This window comes from Monodon monoceros, unplaced genomic scaffold (assembly GCF_005190385.1).
Source record: "Monodon monoceros isolate NGI ecotype Baffin Bay Population unplaced genomic scaffold, NGI_Narwhal_1 Super_Scaffold_5, whole genome shotgun sequence".
In the NCBI taxonomy this organism is placed as follows: Eukaryota; Metazoa; Chordata; class Mammalia; order Artiodactyla; family Monodontidae; genus Monodon; species Monodon monoceros.
In genome coordinates, this window is record NW_021703782.1 from 95,230,101 (window position 1) to 95,251,612 (window position 21,512).

Sequence of the window (21,512 nt, forward strand, 5' to 3'; positions counted from 1 at the left end):
GACTCTCAACCACTGCGCCACCAGGGAAGCCCCTAGAAATTTTTTTTATATCTGCTTTCTTCTCTCTATCCTGGCAACAGTGCCCTGGTCCAAAGCAATTTTCTTTCTCATCTGAAGTAGGTATTCTTACCCACTCATCTTCCACGATGAAGCATGTGGGATATTTCTTAAAAGCAACACTGGTCCCTGATCTAACCCTTACCTAAACTCTTCAGTCGCATAGCCCCTTTTACATGCAAAACAAATCTTTCCCATTCCAGTCCTGTGTCCTCCTCCAGCCTCACCCCTTGCCCCTTTTTAAAATATACTTTATTCTCTACTCAGGGTAAGTTTCTCCTGCTTCTACTAAGTGGCATAGTTTTCCCATGACCTTGTAACTTAGCACGTGCTGGTCCTTCAATCTGATTGTGCTACATCCCCAATGCACCCCACCTCAGTAATTCCTCTTTATCCTTCACTTGTAGATAGACTGCCATGGATGTCACTGCTACAGGGTGACTCCCCTGATTGTCGTTATCCAGATTTAGGTGGCATCCTATGTACTTCCACCACAAGCTGCACAGACCTTGTTATACCTTCTCTCCTATGTCCATGTTTTTATTTATTTGCCTCACCAGATTGTCTGCTCTGTTAGAGCAAGGACTGTGCTTCTCATTATGTCCCCTTTCCCTACCTCCATTATATTTATTGAATGAATGAAGCCATAAATAAGAAACAGATGAGAGAGATTCAGGGTTGGTTATCATGGAAATTAGAATCCAGTCCCACTGTTTCCCTTGTTCTCCAAAGGTTCTTGGAAAATTGAAATATAAAAAGGCTAACATAGAGGGAACTGCAGCTCAGGTTCAAGTCACCAGTATTCCCACCCTCCTTATTGGACTCTTGCTTCCTGAAAACAGAAGTTATAGTGCCTGAATGCAGTGGGAAACTCAGCAGATGTGCTCTAAGCATGTCACACATCTGCCTGGAAGTATTAGAGCTGGCTGGATTAATAATGCATTAATAGCCCCACCATAAAATACCACAAGTATTTTAGATAACAGAAAAGAAGCCCTTTTGCCCTTGAATGCACTTTGATGTTCACTGAGAGAAGGAGAGTCTCCCAAAAGCAAGCGGGGAAAAAAAAAACTTCTAACTTTTTTATACCAGGAAAGATTAGAATTTTCAAACTTCACCTCATTAAGAATACTGTGCAGTTCCCAGTCCTCTGAAGACCCTCGATAAATATTAATTGAGGGCTTCCCTAGTGGAGCAGTGGTTGAGAGTCTGCCTGCCGATGCAGGGGACACGGGTTCGTGCCCCGGTCTGGGAAGATCCCACAAGCCGCGGAGCGGCTGAGCCCCGTGAGCCACGGCCACTGAGCCTGCGCGTCCGGAGCCTGTGCTCCGCAACGGGAGAGGCCACAGCAGTGAGAGGCCTGCGTACCGCAAAAAAAAAAAAAAAAAAAAAAAAAAAAAAAAAAAAATTAATTGAATGTGAATTGAATTAAGTAGAAAACCTATTCATGATTTGTTATTTTCCTCAGAGCAATTTAGGGAGCACTAATAGCTGCCTATTACGTTTCAATAATGAAAATTTCTATGTCAGGTATAGAGGAGGGAAAGAAGTGAGATGGGAGAGAGGAGAGATGACAATCAAACAGATCTGGGTTCAAATTCCAATTATGCCATTAAATCTCTGTGTCTTCTCAAAGGACTTATTCAAAGGACTTATTCAAATGAGTCTTGACCTTCTTGCCTATAAACTGAAGATATTGATATTTATTTTTTAGATATTATGATGTATTATGAGAATAAAATATATAAATATTTTAGACTCTAAGTTAGAATCTACATTAAAGAAATCACTCATCTATCCATACAAGTCATGCCAACATACCACCATGTCAACATATTCAGACATTTCCATCTCTCTCTCTTTCTGCATTTAAGTATACTTTATTAAAAGTAAGTGATTGTTCCCTTCCAAGATTCTCTTTCTGGGCTAATGTCAGGGAATCGATTGTTCTATGCCACTTGAAGACTCTATTTTCACCTCCTAAGTTTTCCAGGTTTCTGAGAGCACCAGTCAGTTACATAGGGGATATATTTCTACCTCTGGACTGAAGGATTCCTGGGATTGGGGACTTTTAATGATAAAATCAGGAAAGTCCCAGACAAACTGGGATAAGTTGGTCACACGACTTCCTAGCTTTGGCCCAGTTGAAAAATAGACTCAAGTGTCCCATAGGGAACAAAACCCACTTCAGAACTTACCACATGACAGCAACAGCTGGGAAGAGCAAGCATATCCTAAGATTAAGTTAATCCAAAAGAGGGGGAACTTCCAGGCCAGATGGAAACAGCAATTTTTAACACCCTAATTGTCCAGTAGAATAACAAGGCTCATCAGAAGCCAGACTCCTACTGTCTCATTAATCAGGGAAGAATGGGTAAGAGTGGGAATGAGGAAGAGAAGGAAGGAGGGTCTGGCATGTTTTTCTCTTCAAGAAGTCCCGTCACCTGTCTGTGAGGAACTAGGAAGTAGATTTCTTGGTTAGGACACTACGTCTCTTCCAAGTCTCTATCTAAGATGAGCTGTGATATCGGCATGCATTTGAGACACCAGGGGACTAAGCTTGAGTCCTGGCTTCCCATGATCCCCAGCTGTGTGATCTTGGGCAAGTCATTTACTTTCTCAAAGTCTTAATGGGGAATTTAGTATATAATCTGTTTAAAAGAGCTTTGCAAAGTACTGCATGAATGTTTTGGTTTGTATCATTTAAAGCAGTAGTTGTCAACTGGTGGTAATTTCAGTCTCCTCCCGGTGGACATTTGACAACATCTGGAGGCATTTGGGGTTGTCATACTTGGGGAGAGGGCAGTGTGCTATTGGCATCCGGGGGTAGAGGGCAGGGATGCCACTCAGCATCCTACAGTACACAAGGCAGCCTCTTATCGCCTCCCAAAAGATAAATGTCCAGACCCAAATTGCATGGGTTGAGAAATCCTCATTTAAAGTTGATCTTTACTAACTGTCTTCTGCTCCACAGTTTAAAGGTAGTATCTGAATAAAAACATTCGAGGGGATTTTTTTTCCCCACATGATCAACCAGTAATAGTCACCAGTGATTAGATCCATCTTGTATTCTCTTACGATGCATCCGTATCAGGGGTGAAGATATTTGATTCCTTGATCTATCGGCTTTTCCGAATAAAGCGTTTGTTCATGTGCATATGTGTATATGCGTGTGCATGTGTGTTCAACATCCTCTTTGAATACTGTTTGGTTTTACCTATAAAATAATAGTTTGTGAAAGATCATAACAGGCCTGTGAAACTGTAGAATAATATTTTATCCTGGGGAAATGACACTGTCCATAGCCTCTTACAGCTGTTGCGTATTTACCAGGATTCATAAAATTTTCACTTATCTTAGTTCATCCTCAGAGCACCCCTGTAAGGTAAGAAGAGCAGAAAATATCAATATTATCCCCATTTAACAAGGAAACAAACTGATACCCAGGAATTCCATGACTTGCTTAGAATCACAAAGATATTAGGTAGTGAAGATTTCTGTGTCTCAACACTAGAAAGTTAGCAGGTCTATATATGAAGCCAATATATATATCCCTTTGTGCTAAGATTATTTGTTTTGGTTTAACATTTCAGTTAAAATCAGCAAATGTTTGTTAAGCATGGACACTAAGTTTGGAGAGACCCAAGTGGCACAATTACTGCCATCACATTTTCAGAGACTAGTTGAAATTTTTATCTAAATATTGGCTGGATATAATAATGTTAAGTAAAATTGTGTTCATCTCTAAATTACTAGAAGGAACAGATGTTCAAATGAATTTGCTAGGAAAACTGTGTCATCACATGAAAGTTAATTAAAAAGTTAGCATAAATAATTAACTCGTTCCAACATGACATATGTTATATACTAAAACATGCATTTATGCAGATATGTTTTGTATTCCCAGTTGGATTTTAAGGTCCTTGAAAGTAGTGATGCTTCTCATATCACATGTGGGATGTTGCCTAGCTCATATTTGGGCCATAATTTAAAGAAAATGCTTGCAAGGAGGAGGGGCAATGACTGAATATATTGAAAAGATGGCCTAGAAAACCAAGGAAGAACTATACTGATAAAGTAATAATTATATTTAAAATGTGTGGTGGATTATGGTTTTAAGTGTTTTCTATGATTAATATCACCCTTCCAAAGAAGTAGGACTCTTTACTGCATTGAATGTATGTATTCCCACTTATATATTAAATTTTCTGTCAGCAAGGAATGGAGAAGAGCCAAACAATTACAGGCTTTGTATTCCAACCCTCTACTTGGAACTTCCTTCAAATGTCCCCTGGGACACTGAAGTAGATTCTTCTCTTTCCCTCACTTATGGGACACAGTTGTTGTGAAGATCTAATAAGACACCTCTGTTCATGCTTAGCCATTGAGTTGACCATGTAGTATCCTAAATTGGCCTAACTCTCATCCAAGTGCCAGTACGTTAAAGGTTCTCCAAGAACCGATGAACTCATCCATCAAGAATATAACCGACTGAGCAGAAAAGCAATTTTAAATAAGCATCTCTTTAAGAAGGAGAAATAAAAGGAGAAGGCTGGTAGGAAGAGGGGTGAGGGGAGATAAAAACATATCAGGAAAGGGGCAGGAAACACCTCCAGTTCTTTGACCCCTCTAGTTTCTCCCTGTCAGTCATGCCCAGACTTCACTTCCTTCTTCCTTCCCCAGCTTAGATTCTGGATGGCCACTTTAAAGGCTTCCTTTATCCAGAAACTATTTTCATTTCCTTCACCATGGAACATTCACTGACCTCTCTGGGGAAACTGTCCTGAATAAATCCAAAGATCTTCCTTATTGGTGTTGCCATCTGAACTCTGCTGCTGAACACTGGGAGAATAAATAATTGCCCAGTCCTGTGGACTGAAGCTACAGTAAATTCATAGTCCCAAACCTCACTTTAGCCCTCAACACGGAAAGCAGTGCTTCATGTTTCCAATCACACTGCTACTCTCAGGCTTCCTACTTTGCAGCTATTTCACTACCTCCTCTTGGTCTGGAAGCTCCATCAATTCTTCCTTGGCTCTCTACAGATAAACCCTCCTTTATTATAGAAGCCAGCACAGGGGAATTCCTTCAACATTCTCCCACAAGTCTTCTAGATAAGCTGCCTATCCATCCTCTGTCCTGTGTCCCTCCTATCACAGAAAACATTTGTTTATGTCTCTTCCTTAATCTCTAGAGATAATTCCTTCATCATAGTTCTGGTGAACTTCTCCAGTACTTTGTCCATTTAGCAACTCCTCATGTGTCATCAACCTCACTCCTCTTTCTCCCATGAACTGTGCCCATCAGTAGTAGAGTTCAGTTCACCCATGTTAAGATATTGAAGTTTCTCTCAGATTAACAAACTACAAAGGAACCTAAATCTTTATGTCTCCTTTCAAATAGTGACATTTTTTCCTGCCCTCTGAAGTCAGACTTCTTTAAACACTGTCTATTCTTCCAGTCTCCTCCTTTCTCATCCTCCATTTTCAATTCTAGCCATTACCATCTTTCTTCCCTTCATTCATTCCTCATCCGAATGGTATACACCAACATGTAATGTGCAATTTGTAAATATCAGTTGATGAATCAAATTTGCTTTGCCCCACCTCTCCACTATGTAATTAGCCAATTCATCAAAGACTTCACTGTTGCTAGATCCCATGAATGTTTCTCATTCCTTATATAAATGGTAATTCACAGCATATGACACTGCTGTCCCCATGTCTCCTGGTGTTCTCTTTTCTTTCTATACCAGCTTTATTGAGATACAATTCACACACCATAAAATTTACCTTTTAAAAGTACAATTCAGGGCTTCCCTGGTGGCGCAGTGGTTGAGAGTCCTCCTGCCGATGCAGGGGACACGGGTTCGTGTCCCGGTCCGGGAAGATCCCACATGCCGCGGAGCGGCTGGGCCCGTGAGCCATGGCCGCTGAGCCTGCGCGTCCGGAGCCTGTGCTCCGCAACGGGAGAGGCCCGTGTACCGCAAAAAAAAAAAAAAGTACAATTAAGTGTTTTTTTAGTATATTTACAGAGCTGTGCAACACTAACCACTATCTAATTCCAGAACATTCACATCACTTGAAAGAAATTTCATATCCTGTAGCAGTCACTTTTAACTACCTTCTACTCAGTCCATGGCAACCACTAATCTACTTTTTAGTTTTTTGTTTTTGTCTGTTCTGGACATTTTAAGTAAGTGAAGCAAATCAATGTGGTATTTGTTACTGGCGCCTTTCACATAGAATAATATTTTCAAGGTTAATTCATACCGTAGCATGTTTCAGTGTATCATTCTTTCCTGGCTAAATAATATTCCATTGTATGGATATACCACATTTGTTTATTCATTTATCTGTTGATGGATATTTGGTTCTTTCTTTTTAACATCTTTATTGGAGTATAATTGCTTTACAATGGTGTGTTAGTTTCTGCTGTATAACAAAGTGAATCAGCCATACATATACATATATCCCCATATCTCCTCCCTCTTGTGTCTCCCTCTCACCCTCCCTATCCCACCCCTCTAGGTAAACACACAGCACCGAGCTGCTTTCCCCGTGCTATGCGGCTGCTTCCCACTAGCTATCTATTTTACACTTGGTAGTGTATATATGTCCATGCCACTGTCTCACTTCGTCTCAGCTTACCCTTCCCCCGCCCCCATGTCTTCAAGTCCTTTCTCTAAGTCTGCATGTTTACTCCTGTCCTGCCCCTAGGTTCTTCAGAACCACTTTTTCTTTTTTTTTAGATTCCATATATATGTGTTAGCGTACAGTTTTTGTTTTTCTCTTTCTGACTTACTTCACTCTGTATGACAGACTCTAGGTCCATCTGCCTCACTACAAATAACTCAATTTCGTTTCTTTTTATGGCTGAGTAATATTCCATTGTATATATGTGCCACAACTTCTTTATCCATTCATCTGTCGATGGACACTTAGGTTGCTTCCATGTCCTGGCTGCTGTAAATAGAGCTGCAATGAACATTGTGGTACATGACTCTTTTTGAATTATGGTTTTCTCAGGATATATGCCCAGTAGTGGGATTGCTGGGTCATATGGTAGTTCTATTTTTAGTTTTTTAAGGAACCTCCATACTGTTCTCCATAGTGACTGTGTCAATTTACATTCCCACCAACAGTGCAAGAGGGCTCCCTTTTCTCCACGCCCTCTCCAGCATTTATTGTTTGTTGATTTTTTGATGATGGCAGTTCTGACTGGTGTGAGGTGATACTTCATTGTAGTTTTGATTTGCATTTCTCTAATGATTAGTGATATTGAGCATGCTTTCGTGTGTTTGTTGGAAATTGTTTTTTTTTCCTACTTTTTGGCTACTATGAATAATTCTGTTACGAATATTTGTGTACAAGTTTTTGTGTGGGAATATATTTTCATTTTTCTTGAGTATATTCTTAAGAGATAAATGTGCATTCAGATCTTTTGCCCTTTTTAAAATTATGTTATTTGTTTTTTTACCAATGAGTTATAATAACTTTTATATATTTTGGTTATAAGTCCTTTATCAGAGATATAATTTCCAAATATTTTCTCCTAGTCTGTGTATTGTCTTTTTATTTTCTTGATGGTGCTTTTGAAGCAAAAAGATTTTAAACTTGATGAATTCCAGTTCATGTAGTTATTCTCTTTTCATTTACACTTTTGGTATCATATCTAAGAAGGGTTTGCCTAACTCAAAGACATGAAGATTTAATACTTTTAAGAATTTTGTAGTTTTATTTCTGATATTCAGGTCCACAACCCAGTTGAGTTAATTTTTCTGTATTGTGAAGGGTCCAACTTCATCGTTTTCCATGTGGATATCCAGTTGTCCCAGCACTATTTGTTGAAAAGACTTCTCTTCTCCTTTTGGTTTGTCTGAGCAACCTTATTAAAAGCCAGTTAACTGTAAATGTAAGGATTTATTTCTGGACACTCAGTTCTGTGTCATTGAGCTATAGGCCTATCCTTATATCAGTACCACATTGTCTTGAATATTGTATCTTTGTTGTAAGGTATGAAATCAAGAAATATGAGTTCTTTGGCTTTGTTGTCTTTTTCAAGATTTTTTTGCTCTCCTGTGTTACTTGTACATCCTTAGGAGTTTTAGGATTACCTATTTTTCTGTGAAAAAAGGCAGCTGAGATTTTGATAGAGATTACATTGAATCTGTAGTTACATTTAGGAGTATTGCCATCTTAACAATATTAAGTCTTCCAGTACATGAATGTGGAATGTATTTCTGTTTACTTAGGTCTTCTTTGATTTTTTCAACAATGTCTTGTTGTTTCAGTGTACATCTTATACTTCTTTAAGACACTTATTCCTTGATTTTTATTATTTTGATGCTCTAATAAATGGAACTGTTAATTTTCTTCTTGAAATATTTACTGCTAGTGTATAAAATACAATTGATTTTTGCATATTGATACTGTATCCTGTAGCCTTGCTGAACTCACTTATTAGTTTTACAACTTTTTTGTGGATTCCTTAGAATTTTCTATATAAATAATCATGTCGTCTACAAATAGAGATAGTTTCATATTATTCTTTCTAATCTGGATGACTTTTATTTCTTTTCCTTGACTAATTGTCCTAGTTAGAACCTATAGCAAAAGTCAAATAGAAATGGACAGAATGGATGCCCTTGTCTTGTTTTTGATCCTAGGATTTCAGTCTTTCATTGTTAAGAATGATATTAGCTGTTGGTTTTTCTTAAATGCCTTTTAACAGTTGAAAAATTTCCCTTCTATTCATAGTTTGTTGAGTTGTTTTATGAGGAAAGAGTATTGAATTTTGTCAAGTCATTTCTAGGTGTGTATTGAGATGACAGTGTGGTTTTTGTCCTTTATTAATATGATATATTACCTTGATTGATTTTTTTAGATATTAAAATAACCTTATATTTCTAGAGTCTTTGAGTAAGGTCAAATAAAGACAAGCTCTGTGAGTGGGGTATTCCAGGGAGCTTCCAGGCAGAGCAAATAGTAATAATTCTCTGAGAATGGGACTTTTGGGAGATCTCTAAACTCTGTGGCTACTAGGCTGTGCTTTTCACAGCTACCATGATTATGACGCTGTTGGTTTTCATGGCTACTGTGTGGGAAGAAGGAAATAGACAAAGGACATGTTAAAATGCCACAAAGCTGCTTGCTATTGTTATTGAGATTCAGCTGTTTTTCTTCAACAGACACTTCAGATTATTGCAAGCTCTTGGTTAATTTCTAGAATTCTGAAAAGGCTGATTTTGACAGTTTTTCCAGTATTCTCCTTGCTTTGATGGAGGAGTGGATTTTCAGAGGTCTCTGCTCTGCCATTCTGGAAGTGATCCTCCTAATTTCCTCTTATCTTTCTGGCTACTCTTATGAAATTTGAAGGCATCCCTCTTAATGTGCCGGACCCATTACTATTGTTTTTGTTTATTTTTCAGATTTCTGTATTGGACTCTCTTTCCTGCTCTCACAACTTTTATCGTATTCTCAGATGTCCTGATCCATTGCTATGGCTTCACTTCGCATCTCAGTGCTAGCAACTCCACTTTTGTAACTCCAGCCCAAATACTCACTCTGAACAGCACACTCATACCTCTGTCTATCAGTACACCTTGGAGGACCTACAGGCATCTCAAACCCAATCTGTCCCAAACTAAGTGCATCATTAACCTTTTTCTCCTACCTCATATCTGACACTATGGTATACACACAGCCAAGAAAACCAATAGTTACCCTTGACACCTTCCTTTCTTTAACCCCTCCGGCAAACCGAATGATCATTTTATTTGATCATCCCATTTTTGTGCTTCTTGATCATGTTATTTCTTTTCTGGCTCCTTGTCACATTTAGAATTGAATCCGAGGGCCTTAATGCTTAATGGGGTCTACAAAGAACTTCAGGATTTGGATTCTGTCATCTTTTCCAGTATCATCTCTCCCTATTCTCCCAGCCATCTTAAACTTTCTTTCCCATTATACTTTACACAAGCTATTGCAGGAGAAATCCTTTGTGCTTTTGTTAGTTCTCACTTTTTTTTTTTTTTTTTTTGCTTATGCTACCTTGAGTTGGATCCTGTTGCTTGGAATCAAAGGATCCTAAATAACATGCTAAGCTTCTCAGTGTAGCTGCAGCATCTGAAACCTTGTTTTACTCATTATTCTAACTTCACTCATCAGTGTTTCCATACTCTTAAGCTGAACTGACCAGGCTGCTGAGACACCCACCGTTGTCCATGCTTTTCCGTTCCATCTTCTTGGTGTGTCCTCTTACCAGCAAAACTCTTTCATCTCTGCTTATACTATGCTAAGAGATTGGTACCACCCATTATTTCAACCCCTGAAGAGAAAGTTTCTCTCTGTCTCACTCTTTTTTTCTCTCTCCTCAAATAGAATTCCCCTTCTGATCACTTCTCCCAGGAGAGGAAAAATATGAATATTTACTAACGAAAATGTACATCTAGTATATGAAATTCTCTTGTCCTTGAGGCAAAACCCTTTTAGGCACTTTTAACTCTTCTGCATCCAGTATGTGTAGATTATATAACCCCTTTGAAAATTGTAAAGTCAAGTATGATGGTTATTCTTTATTCTAACTCTGGGGGAATTTAGGTCCTGGGTTCCTTATTAGTTTAAATCCACGTGCAATGATCATGGGGGCATCTCAAGGTAATACACTGTGGTCTGGGTCTGACTAGCATGTGTTGTAACCCTTTTTCCTCTTACCTGCTAGCTCCTGATTTTCATATAGTTTTTTCACCACTTAGTCCCAGTTTCGTTTTTTAAAATGTATTTATAAAACGGGGCAAATTCAGTCCAAATTCGAGATGATTGGTAGGGCTATGTGAATGGATGTGAAAAGCCTAACCCTGGATCTTATCAATGGCAACCAGTCAATAGATGGCGGCTAGCTTCCTAGCATTATTGTGATTACCCAGCCTGCACCCTCTGTCCTGTTAACAGATTTCAGCCCGCTAATCTTTTGTTTCCTCACCCTAATCCTTCACTTCCTCTGACTGTTCCTTTTTGGTTCCGAGCAAACAGGCCACTTGTATCTGGATCTGGCAGATTCTGGAATCTCTGCTTGGCTTTGTCAGACAAGTTCAGGCAAGTACAGACATGTCCACGAGTTTCTCAGAAGGTTGACTTTGCCAAAGCCAGAACGCCACTTCCCCTCCCTTCCCACTGGGTCCTGTGCTCCAAGCTGTTGGACATAAGTTCGTGCTTTCGAAACTTCAGTATTTACACAGAGTCTGTGCCTCTGACTTACCCAGTGTCCAGCTGCTGACACTTATCTTGAAATTTCTAAGTGCAAGACTGCAATCAAAGTGTCAGGGCACAGAAATGAACAAATAAAGATGTTTGGGGACTGCCTGCTTTTCTCATGCGATTTGCAAATTTTTCTTGGCTTGCGTAATCTGAGGTGGCTGGGACCATGGGCCCCTTCATTCCTTGGCCCAGTGGTACAGCACATGGCAATGTTACAAATACAGGAGCTGGACATGCAGGAGGGGCCTCACCCCTGCTAGGAAAGCGTCCACCTCTGTGCCTCCCAGACAGCGTTGACGCATTCAGACAAGCTGGACAAAGAACGTACAGTCTACATTCCCTGGCCTTTGAAGGGAAGATGTTGCAATGTACAGGCAATTGGAGTGTTTGCCTAATTCATCAAAACATTCACATTTGCTAGTAATACAATGCATCTATGATGAGAAGGACCCAAGGGGAGCTCTGTGGATTGAGGGTAAAATGGCTCATGACTCCTAATTTCTACCATTTGGCTCAGCTTTGAAGCAGCCTTCCCTTCATTCATGAAAGTGTTGCAGTGTTGTTTAAAATGCATGGGCTTTGGAACCAGATGGATCTGTGGCTCAAACTTACTAGCTGTGGGATCTTGGGCAATATACCCTTTCTAAATTCTGTTCTCTCATCTGGAAAGTAAGGGTAGTAAAACTAAACTCAGAGTTTTTATGAGGATGCTTTGAGATAATGCGTAGTGCTTTAGCAGAGGAACAGACACAGTAAGTGCTATAAATGAACTTTTATCATTCACTTGCTTTATAAGCACCTACCACGTACCAAGCACTCTGCTGGGCCCTTCCCTTAGCATCATTTTCCACCTTAGAGTTGGTTGAACATTTGAATGGGAGTTGGGAGACAGGGAGAAGCATATTTCGAAAGAGGCAAAGAAGGCTTGAGTTTCATGCCATTATCACCTCTGACTAATCTACATGGTTTTAGACAAGAGACTTCCCTCTAAACCTCAGTTTCCTCCACTGTCAAGCAGATTAATTATTCCTATTCCACAGAGCAAATGGGACAATAATAATAATAGTAGTTATTATTATTATTAGAGCTAGTGTTAATATAGAGCTTATTAGTTTTCTAGCACTTTCTAAGCATTTCAGATTTACTGCTTTATTGAAACTTTGCAACATCTCTAGGAAGAATTATTATACACATTTTACAAATGAAAGGACCAAGGGACATAGAAGTTAAGTGACTTGTCCATAGCTACCAATCAGAAAGCAGCCAGTCTGGCTCCAGAGTCTCTTCTCTCAGTCATCACATTTCGTATTAGGTGGACTATAAAACCCAACATAAATATGGAGATTTATTATTAAACTCTGGAAAATTCTACCTAATGAACTACATTTTGCTTCTATGATTGTAGCGCCCAACATGATTCTTTTTAAGGCGACTGAAACAATTGCTCTACAATGCATTCTTTCCCAACAGTTTATTGTGAAAATGTTCAAACATACAGACACATTGAAATATTTTACAGTCAACATATATACCTACCATCTAGATTCTACAATTAACATTTTACTGTACTTGACTATCACGTACCTAGCCGTCTCTAGACCTCTCTCCCTCTGTCAGTCCGTCTTGTTTGTGATACATTTCAAAATGAGTTGTACTCATCACCATACTTCACTCGAATTCTCCAGTGTGCGTACCATTCATTAGAATTTAATATACTTTATGATTTTTTTTTTCTTTTCCAAAATGTGTTTTAGGTTCCATGTCTGGGATGAAGATTTGACAGCCTCAGAAAATCATTAAACTAACCTCAAACCATGGGATATTTTACCTTTAGTATTATCATTTTATATTGTTGTTGTTGTTACTGCTCTTGTTGATTTCCACACCTGTTTTTCTTAACACTGAGGGCCAGTCTGCTCTTGAGCTGCTTTCTTCCCAGCTCAGACCTTCCATTTCATCCCAGACATAATGACTCCTGCTCAGTTTTTCCCACTCCCACCCTCACCCTCTTGTGCCCAAATCCAACCACAGTTTGCTCTCTGCCAGACCGCCATATATCCAGTGGCATTCCAACGCTGCCACAGAATTCCACATGGTATCCAAGTATCTGTCTGACCCAGCCAGTTATTACAATAACACCTTATATTTAGTGCTGGTTCATTATTTCATTCAGTAAGTATTTATCAGAAGTCTATTTAACCAGGTGACCGGGAGAGGGAGAGGCAGGGAGTGGGCAGCGGGTACTGAGTAACCAAATAATTAAATCAGTCAGCACACAGTCACTGCATGACTTCTGTGTACAGAGCGTCACCATCAAGGAGTTTATAGTCAAGATGAAGGGAGAAAACAAAAGCTCAGGAAATAACTGGAGACCAGCTGTAGAGGGAGAAGCAAGCAAAAGGTCTGTTTGTGTGTCTGTCTGCCAAAGAGATGTAGAATAAGGATTTGATTGGGATTTCTGGAGAGGAATGAGGCTGTAAATAAATATTGGATAGACCCAGGGCCATGTACTAGTGGAGGGACAAAAGAAGGCTTTTTTGAAAGGAGGAAAGAATTATGTTAGGCAGTTGTTAAAATGTCTTAGAATATGTGGAGGAGTTGAATGATGACATCAGGGCTTTAGAGCTGGAAGGGATTGCCACAAGGATAGATTCTATAAAATTATAAAGATGGCTCTGTTGCAGCATCGAGACCTTTTCTAGAGTTGTTGAGGCTGAACTTGTTTGGCAACATGCTAGGCACCCCAAAGACAAAGGTGAGGACTGTTGTTGGACCTGGTGCGTGATCAGCCCTGCCCTTGAGCACACACGATGGCTTTGACTGAATAATAAAAAACATCTTTTAGGGCAAATTAATTTTTTAGATTGATCTGTCTCGGCAGGTTAAAAAAAAAACAAAAAAACCCCTCATTTCACCAAGCTCAGACACACAGCTTGGGGAGTAGAGCACAGATTGCATTTCAGCCCCCACTCATACTCTCAGGCGAGTATGACATGACAGCCCTGCCCATGTTTCCAAACAACGTGACTGGGAGAGGAGAGAAATGAGTTTACCTTGATACACCAAAAAAGGAGTCAGTAGGTGTCATCAAGGGCATGCAGGGAGTGCAGGGAGTGAAACCATCTCTCTGGGTGGCTGTGATGTTGAACAAAAGTGTTAGAAAACCTCCTGTGCTCTCTCCATCTTGAGGGTTTGGGGGCTGAGACGCTATTCTATGGTAACCTCAATTCCCCCCAGATTACACTGCCCCTTGTATACAAACAGGGTCACATTAAAGATGATAACACCTATTTTCTTCTGCATAACAAGGAATTCCAGCTGCAGATCTCTACATGTTGACTCTCTGAAGACAGCAGGAGACCCATTTACTCTTTGTGGTACTTTATGGTGTCACCATGCACGTCCTTTACTTTCTCAGTGCCCCCTCTGAGTCCACTTGGAGAGGGGCTCTCAGCACTTCCAAGGGTACTGTTGTATTAGCGTGCTCCCAGGACTGGTACTTCCAGATGCTCTGCATTGTCAGGCATCTTCAAAATGCCCCAGTTTGACTGTGGTCTCCCTCAGAGTGAGGAGGAGATTTGCACCCATTCTGTGCCATGTTTCCTCTCCTGGGCACTGCAGATGCCCTCTTTGTACTTTTGTGCCCCACAGAACCTTTGAATAAATAGCTCCTTCAACTTCAGTCCCTGGACCATGCCAGACACATCATAGGCACCCAGTTGTTCTCACCATTCCTCTTTCCTCTTTCTCTGCAGCCTTCCCCACTCCACCCCCTCTAACCAGTGCAAACTACACATATAAATAAACATACACCTGGCCAGCTCTCCAGACATGTATGAATCCCAGTGTCAGCCTCAGTTTGGGCTCATAGTGCTACATAGTAAATCTATCACGAGTATTTGTGAAGTCCTCACAGGATGTCCAACTGAACTGAGTTCTTGGGATACATTTTAGATGGAAAATCAGTGGACCCTGCTGTGCAGAAATGCAGTCAAATAAGGACAAGTTTACTTTTAAAACATAACTTTGACTTTTTTTTTTGTTTTACAAAATAAAACAGTCTCGTTTTAAGCATTTAAAAATTCAAACAAAAATGAAAAAAATAATGACTGAAGAATCTCACTATCCAGGCAAATATCTGCTAATTTTTGATTTTAGCATTCCAGGACTTTTCATCATTTATTTAACTAGGTCAGAAGTTTGAGAAGTACAAGTTATTTCTAACATTTTGTCGTTGTCAACCACGAACGTTCTTATAATCATATCTTTGAGGAGATCCGTGATTATTACCTTAGAATAAATTTCCCGAAGTGAAATTAGTGCCACAGACCTCCACAGTATATTCCATCTGGCAAGTTATGCCAACTCCAACTTCAGATTTATCCCAAGTCCCAGAACTGTTCACCAGTTCCGCTTCTACTGTTGTACTCCATGTCCTCTCACTCCTGGTCCACTTCCCCCTAATCCATCACCCTAGTCCATCTTCCTGTAGTCCATCACCCTAGAACTTCTCTCCCTAGTGTACCACTCTAGTTCACCTCCCCCTAATCCATCATCCTGGCCTATCTCCCCCTAGTCCATCCCCCCTAGTCCATCCCCCCCAGTCCATCTTTCCCTAGTCCGTCATCCTGGTCTATCTTCCACTAGTCCATCACTGTAGCCTATCTCTCCTCCTCTTTACTGCCATAGTTTGACAGTTGGTTTCCCTGTCTCTACATTGACTCCTTTAGGTTTTTTTCCCACCTATCAGAATGAGAAATCTTTTAAATGTAAAGGCAGACCATGTCGATCTCCTACTCCTAGAACACAGATTCAATCCCCCATCATGGCCTTCAGTGCCTCAAAGTTCTGTAAGATGTAGCCCCTTCCTATGCCTAAGGTCTCCTCTCCCTGCTACGCCCTCCCCACAGGCACATTCCTCTCCAGCTTAACTGGCCCTCCTACTGTTCCTTGAATGAAACATGCTCCATTACTGCCTCAAGACTAGCTTTTTCTCCTCCAGAAAGCTCTTTATCCCGATCTTTATATGAGCCCCTCCATTAATTCATTCTAAGGTTGTTTACCACCCATCACTCTCCCTCCTCCCCCACCTCCAGAATTACCCTGTCAACACCCTGCTTTATTTTCGCCATAGCATAAGTCCTCTTATTATAAGTGTACTTTACTGTCTCCCCACACTAGAATTTTAGCTTCATGAATCCTTCATCACTGTGCCCCCAAAAAACTAGAAAAAAATAACCTGCCTTACTAGATGTTCAATAAATAAATACAAATTGAATGTATAGATGAAAGATTATTCTATCAAAGTGTATGCAGAATATTAAAGTTTTAGATGTCTGTTGCCGAATTGACCTTCAAAAAAAGCATATCTTACCTCTGCGCTCACTAGCAGAAAATTAAAGGAGATAGTTTGAATTTGATGTACCCAGATTTCCTTCATGTTTATTTTCTTAACATCTCCACAAAATGATGTTCTTAAAAGTGCTATTGGTTAGGAAAGAAGTACATTAGATAGTTCATCTCATTATAACTTTCCCTAGAAAATGACTCAAAATGAATGTAATATAAAATTCTCTGAAGGCACTTCCCTGGTGGCGCAGTGGTTAAGAATCTGCCTGCCAACGCAGGGGACGCGGGTTCGAGCCGTGGTCTGGGGAAGATCCCACATGCCGCAGAGCAACTAAGCCCAGGCACCACAACTACTGAGCCTGCGCTCTAGAGCCTGCAAACCACAACTACTGAGCCCATGTTCCACAACTACTGAAGCCCACACGCCTAGAGCCTGTGCTCCACAACAAGAGAAGCCACCGCAATGAGAAGCCCACACACTGTAACTAGGGAAAGCCCGCATGCAGCAATGAAAACCCAACACAGCCAAAAATAAATGAATAAATTAATTAAAAAGAAAAGTTATATTAAAAGAAAAACTCTCTGAAGAGTAAGCAGATTTTTCCCCATAACTGAGCTTCCTTCTCTCTGCTTATAACTATATGTGTGAAGGGGGCAAGTAAAAGATGAAAAAAGTCAAAGTAGGTAAAACTTAAAAGACAGTTTGGTGTGTGAGAAAGTTCTTGGTCCCTCGGATCAGACCTATCTGAATTCAATTTCTAGAACCACTGTTTACTGACTGAGCAACCAGGGACATCTCTTAATACCTCAGTGAGACTCAACGCCCTCATGCACAGAATGGAGATAATCATTGCTCCCCTTTCTGAGTTGCAGTTAGGATTAAATAAAATACCAGGCAGGGTTATTTTATTGAGCACATGTAGAGCAGGGTCTAATGTGCTCCATGAATGAAAGCTATTTTTATCTATATTCTTGTCATGTTGGTGACTTAAGCTGCTCATTATGAAACATTGAGGAGAAAGGATATCATGAGATACAAGAATTGTCCTCCAGTATGTGAGGAATCACTCTGTGAATGAAGGGGATGCATTTAGGAAAGAAGTAAAGGTACAGTTTAACAGACCCTGGGGAATAAAGGAACTTGGCTCACCAAGCTAGATCTGTCCAGCAAATAATGAGGTTCATCATGAAGCAGTACACACCTGAAGAGGCTCGAAGGACAGGCACAGGTAAAATTTGACCCTGGATAATATCAGCTCTGAACTGTTCTCGATGCTTAAATTTCTCTATCAGTGCACCTGTGTTTTGCTTGTCAGTAACAGAGGCATTTGAAGGAAGAATTTTCCAATAGCTTCTAAGACAATGCCTCTCCATCTCCTTCTCCACTGATACAGAAACTTGGCCTTGGGCACTCATGGGCAATTATGAGAGAAAATTAACCCCAACGTTCTTACTATCTTAGTAGTTGACTGGGAGTGTGAAAATGCCAGTGTTCTGTGAAAACCCTTGTTTACTAAAATAATTTGCAGCTCCCAGGTCTTTGCCTGTCAGCAGATTACAATAAGAACAAAATAACTTCTTTTATTCTGAAACTTACTAAGGGAATCCAACCCGTTGTCCCCTCTTTCTTCTTCTTTTAGCACATTCCCATCTTTAGTACTGAGGTCAGAGAACTAGACAGTTCATTGGGTGAAGACTTAACAGAAATAGAGGGTTTACTGGTATCTTCCCAGTGAATTGTTGTTTCGTATTTTCTCCAAAATGCCTTGCATATATCTATACATAAGTCCTATAGTAGAACATCACCAGGGTTTACCTAGCCTTCTCAGCCAAAACATGTGCTGTGTGACTCCAGTCCCTATAAAACTCTTGCTTACTGAATGACCTTGAGAAAGTTGCTCTCGCTCAGTCTCTAAGATCATGATTAACAGTGCAGGCTTCGAATCACACTGACCTGGTCCAGATCCTAGCTTTGCCACTCACTAGTTTTTTGACCTTGGATGATTTTCTTCACCTTTCAGAGCCTGAGTTTCTACATCCCTAAAATGACTATTGCAATAACTGTTCATTCCTCATAGAGGCATCATGACCAGTAATTGCCATACCATAATACACAATGCTTAACCAAGTGCCTAGCACGTTATAAGAGCTCAGGAAATGTTCCATTATTATAATAATTATATAAGTATGTCCTAGTCCTAGAGAAGCCTTATAGAAATAAGCTAGTGTCCTCAATTCTACATCATTAGTTGAATCTTTGTGACAACATGGCTGTTTTCCCAGTCACCCAAGCCAGAAATGTTTATTCATAAGCAAGGGGTCATCAAAGTCCTATCATGAGTCGGGCACTGTGCAAATTGTGTTTCAGATGCGTTTCTTCCTCCCAGGGTTCTTACCATTTGCAAAGTCATCTTGGACTTCTTCCTCTCTGATACCCTTCCCCCAGCCAACAAGTGACTAAATACAATTGATTCTACTACCTAAATACCTCTCCATCCCATCAGCTTCTCTCACTCCATCTCACTCTCACTCATCCTCAATTCTAGTTTCATCATCTCTTGCCTGTATCACCACAGCAGCATCTTCACTATTTTTCTCGGTTCCAGCTTCACATTCATGCCAGCTACTCTCCAGTCCAACACAAATGTGTCGCTCAAATACCAACCTTATCCTGCTCAGAACAAAACTCAGACTCCTTGACATTTCATATGAGGTCTTCCATCATTTGACTCCATTGGCCTCTAGCCTGATTTTTGGCTGCTTTCCTACATGAGCAGGCTCTGACCCAAGAAGCCACTTAAAATGACCCGAATATGCATTTGCTATTTCACATTTTATGCTTCCAAGCCTTCCCGCATACAGTTTTCCTCGTTTCAGAAGGCCCTTCCTCTCTGCCTACTGGGAAAAGCCACTCTTCAATATTTATTTCAAATGTCACCTCTACTGTGACCCATTCTCAGAGCGTTGATCACTTCATCTTCCGAACTATCTCTATACCTTGGATCTACTACTCTTTGTTTCTCTTAATTATTCATTAGTTTTCAGGTCAGATGTCACCTCCTCAGAGAAGGCTTTCTTGACCACTCCCTACCGCCAAAGAACCCCGAAGCCATGAATGTTTACACCAAATTATTTCTCCTGTGACTTCTTCCTATTTACAAATACAGTTCGCTGAATCTTATGAACAGACTTTTGCAAAACAACCACATAGTTGTAAAACTATAAAACAACAGTTTTTCTCATACTACAAATTAAGAAAAATGATCATGTATTTCGTTTTTCATGCAGACACCAAACAAAATCTTTACCATCTCAAGGTAATGCTGGACTAAAAGCATACAAACTGTTTAGACCTGTAAACGCTCCACGTTTTATTCCTACGTTAAGCCAGATCAGGAGAAAATCACATCCCTGGACTGTATTCTTTGGGCCCCCTAAAGAATTGTCTTTATGGAATTATGATTTAACACTGTTGTCAGCGTTCATCCATGCTGCTGCTATTATAAAAAACAGATGTTTGCAGCACATCTTTTGGACTCTGGATCAAAGTGCTACTGAGAACATCTTCCAATGTATTGCTCAGTGTCTTTTGTGACAAGTTCATCTCAGAAGTAAAACCCAGGACACTATACGTAACCTATGTTTTCTTCTATTAAATGCCAACGGATTGATACCCATCCTGTTTCTCTCTTTGCTTAGGCTCCCAGGAAACTCAGTGCTCATTTTGACACTCAATTGCTATAACTTGACCAAGATTTTTTTTAAATATACTTTTATTTTCTCGTTCCACTACTAACTCCCCTGCCTCTTTTCCAGATTTTAAAATGTGACTTTTTCCAACTACTAGCAGGATTTATGGCCAAGAGAGGTGTGTGGTAGTAGAAAAAGCATGCATTTTAAAGTCACACAGTACTGAGTTTCAAGGTTGGCTCTGTTCGTTATTAGATGTATAACCTTAATTTCCTGTATTCTCAGTTATCTCGACTTGAAAACCAAAACATGATGCCATCTAGGTGTGGTTATAAATATTATATGCGAAAATATGTAATATAAGAATACTTACTGCAGTCCTTGAGATGTGAGACATTTTTCACTTATGTTTGTTGCCTCCTCAAATCGTCTTGGAAAGTGGGGAATAAATGTACGGACAAATGATAAAAGGGAGAATAACAGTGAAGGCAACAAGATTGCCCACGATCAGTTGTGTAACGGATGATAAGAACTTGATCTCGGATGACTTCATAGAGAAAATAAAATACTGGGCTTTAAAGGATGCAGAGGATTTACATACATGAAGACTTTTGTAGTAGAGGATGTTCTGGATGGGTGAGACTTTGGTAGGAAAGAATGAATTGAAAAAAACGAAAGCAGGCAGACCTGATCGTAAGTTTATGAACAAAAGGACCAGAGTAAGTACTACAATGAAAAGTTAAAAATTCAGAAAGTTTCTGTTTATACAATTGAGACTCACTGAGCATAGAATGAAGAGTTAATTTCTTAGAATATTAAAGGGAAAAACAAGGGGGTGATATTTGAAGCATTCCTCTCCCTCCTCAAAGTTTTAACAATTGAAGATACAGAAGGTGTAAACAGAAGTAGCTCTAGGAACCCCAGGATTATCCATTCACTCTTCAGAAGCCAAGGAACAGATTCACGGAATTAGAGAGCAGAGGAGCTAGATTGGGTTCTCAGTGTCACCTAGGGCTGCACATCTGAAGAAGAGAAGAGAGAGGTCCGAAGTCTCAAAACAAGATAGGGGTAGAATGGGGACCAAAATTCAAGTTCCTGCCTCCCAGTGCACCCTGGGACTCCTGCTTTGTCTGTACGCCAGGTCCTCTCCATCTCCAG